The sequence below is a fragment of the Nicotiana tabacum genome, chromosome 17, assembly GCF_000715075.1.
Source record: "Nicotiana tabacum cultivar K326 chromosome 17, ASM71507v2, whole genome shotgun sequence".
Lineage (NCBI taxonomy): Eukaryota > Viridiplantae > Streptophyta > Magnoliopsida > Solanales > Solanaceae > Nicotiana > Nicotiana tabacum.
The window spans coordinates 98429080-98432295 of NC_134096.1; positions in this window are offsets into that span (position 1 = coordinate 98429080).

Below are 3216 nucleotides of genomic sequence, written 5' to 3' on the forward strand. Positions count from 1 at the left end.
ACATTTACATTCTTGCATTTCAATTCAGAATCTTTGTGGCTGCTTCTGCGCTTTGTTATTCCATTTCCGTTTCCCTTCTTTTCTTTTGCAATTGGATAAAAATGCAATCTTGCTGAGAATTTTGCAGACGAATTTTCAATTAAAACGTTGAAGTTTTCCATTCTTGCAATATTCCTAGGGATGGCAATGGGGCGGGGTGGGGGCTGGTTTAGACTTATGCAGGGCGGGGCGGGTTTGGCATTATGCGGGTGCGGGGCGGGTTGTGGGTTTTCTCCTTTAACATTTTGAAACTAACTATGTTTGGAAGAAAAATTGATTCAATCTGTTAATGAAATTGAGTATGAACGTTTCTTGTTCTCATGGAAAGAAAATATCAGATTTTCTTGTTAATTTTGATGTCTAAAAAAAAAAAAATCAAAGCCATAAAATTCATTACTTTCCGTAATGTTTGGACTCGTTATCCCACTACATGTTTATATCTTTGTGAATAAAATTAATATTTACCAAGTTTGTGAGTTTAGAAGGATTGAATTGAACTTTGATTTCATTTAATTCTAGCTTTCTCACGAGTTGATTTATTTCCTTCTGTGAAATTAAATTTTGAGAAACTGCATCAAATATAAAATTAACTAGAACTCATTAAAGCGTAAGAAAATAATAAGAATGAAATTTCATATAATACTGAAACATAGTTAAAGATAATACATTTGATATATGTGTTTGTATATATATATAAATACGAAGAAAATAATTCTTTAACTAATACAAGTATATAAATATAATAATTATAAAATAATTGTAGACGCTAAAGTAGTAAATTGATCAAAGAAACTGAAAGCAAAAAAAAAGATAAAAATATTATTTTTTTTCAAAATTAAGTTGTGCGGTGCGGGGCGAGGCGAGGCAGGTTGAAAACAAATAAAAAGCTATGCCCGGCGGGGCGGGCGTGTTAGAAATTTTGTGGGTTAAGCTCAAACTCGCCCCGCCCCATTGCCATCCCTAAATATTCCAAGTGTTTGTGGTTGCTTTTGTGCTCAGTTGCTACATTTCAATTTCACTAGTTTTTCTTTTTGCGTTTTTGGATATAGATGCATTTCTCCTGAGAATTTTGCTATAATTTAAGGAATTTTTTAGGAAAACTTAAAGTCAGATCATTCTTGCATTTCTATTCAAAATCCTTTTTGTTGCCTCTTTCATTTACAATTGCAGCTTTCATGTTTAATACTAGTACTTTGTAACTATCCAGGAACTTATAAGTAATAGTGTTCTGTTTGAGGCATTGTTACCTTTAAACAGAAATTGTTATGTGTTTGCGTGCGCACTAGCAGTCACATAAGAAATCCTCTAACAGATCGCTAAAGTTTATGTGTGCCCACATGTTTTGTATGTGCGTGTGTGTGTATATGAAGCAGTCACATAGAAATCCTCAAAGTGGATGTGTGTGTGTAACTCATGAGAAGAATCCGTGAAATTTTCTAATGTATAGTTTGTTAGTCCCGCCAATATTACTGTATATGTAAATAATAATTCTGTAAAATATAAATTATCGTAATGAAACAATAAATAATTCGAGCCCACTGAATTCACAGTGTTTCCTTAAGGAATTTAATCCCCTCCTAGTACCCAAAGTAATGGATTATTTTCTCCCAGGATAGAACGAATCACACACTGGTGTAGCGGTACTTCAAACCCCAGTGTTTAAGCGAACACAAAGTTCGGTAGCAAATCACACTTACAGTTGCTTTGTTTGAAGTTAAAAACAATGCAGAACGAGGGAGTAGAAACTCAGAAAATCGTATGGAAATGCTGAGAGGAATGAGTGCAATGTATAGCCAAATCTGTTGAGCGATTTCAGTTTGTGTCTTGTGTGTTGTGTGTGTCTTTCTTCAACAGCTGCTGCACATATATATAGCAGCCAGTGTTGAAGAAGAACAATCGTCCACCCTCCATGGTGGAGCAAGCATTAGCTTGTTTGTGGAGCAAGCACAATCATGGTGGGAAGAGCATTAGGCGGCTGCGAAAATATCCGTTACAAATGCGGATAATCTTACGTTAATATTTACGATTAACAAATAAATAAATTAATCAATCAATCATTTGACCGAATCCGAAGCCGAAGCCGAAGCCGAAGCCGAAGCCGAAGCCGAGCCGAAGCCGAAGCCGAAGCCGAGCCGAGCGAGCGACGACGACGACGACGGCGCGAGGCTTACTTTCTTCTTAACTCTTTAAGAGCTACAAGAAGAGCAATTATATATATACCCACAAAAAATCTTTTCCTCTTCCAATATGGGACAATGTCTCATTGTCAAGAGGGGGTAACTTAAAATTTTACTCAAAAATTTTATTTTCCCTCCATTTCCCATTCACCCTCGTTTTAAGACTATTTCATCTTAAAAACAAAAAATCTCAACAATCCCCCACATGAATGGGGAATGGCTATATCACGGAAGTATGCATGAAAAAATTGTGTGATTTACAAGCAAGGATTAATCGCATCTGGATAAGTATGTTTTCCTTTGAACTTTCCGTAGTAAACTTATGTCGGATATACTCGGTCAATCGGTAGATTTGATATCCTTGAACCGTCGATCTTTGGTGTATACCTAGACAACCATAAGTCACACAATCAACCCTTAACCGTCTTTGGTTCTCATTGTTGTGTTCGTTTCAGCCATGAACACCGCCTGATTTCATAAGTGCGTAGAGAACTGGCCTTACAAAGTTCTCCTTGAAGCGGCTAACACTTCACACTTACATAGGTGATTCCTAAACGTGTCATCCTGTAGATACACTTTTTGATATACCTCGTATCAAATTTAGAAATCATTAAAAAGCCTTAATGTTTTATCCTTGGTACTGAACATTGTCTCATCACGAGAACGGACTAAAATTTTATTTGACAATGTTGAACCGTCATTAATGACTTTGTTTGATCTCCTTGAACCTAGATCTTGGGATCTCCAGTCTTCTAGGTAGAGTTACCGCCACAATGACTTGTTCTCGGCCATAGCCCCATTCCCCTTGATGATTTCTCAACTACCTCTCTAGTTAGGCCTTTTGTAAGTGGATCCGACACATTATCACTTGACTTTACATAGTCAATCGTGATAATTCCTCTAGAGAGTAATTGCCTAACGGTTTTATGTCTTCGTCGTATATGACGAGATTTACCGTTATACATAACGCTCCCAGCCCTTCCAATTGTCGCTTGACTAT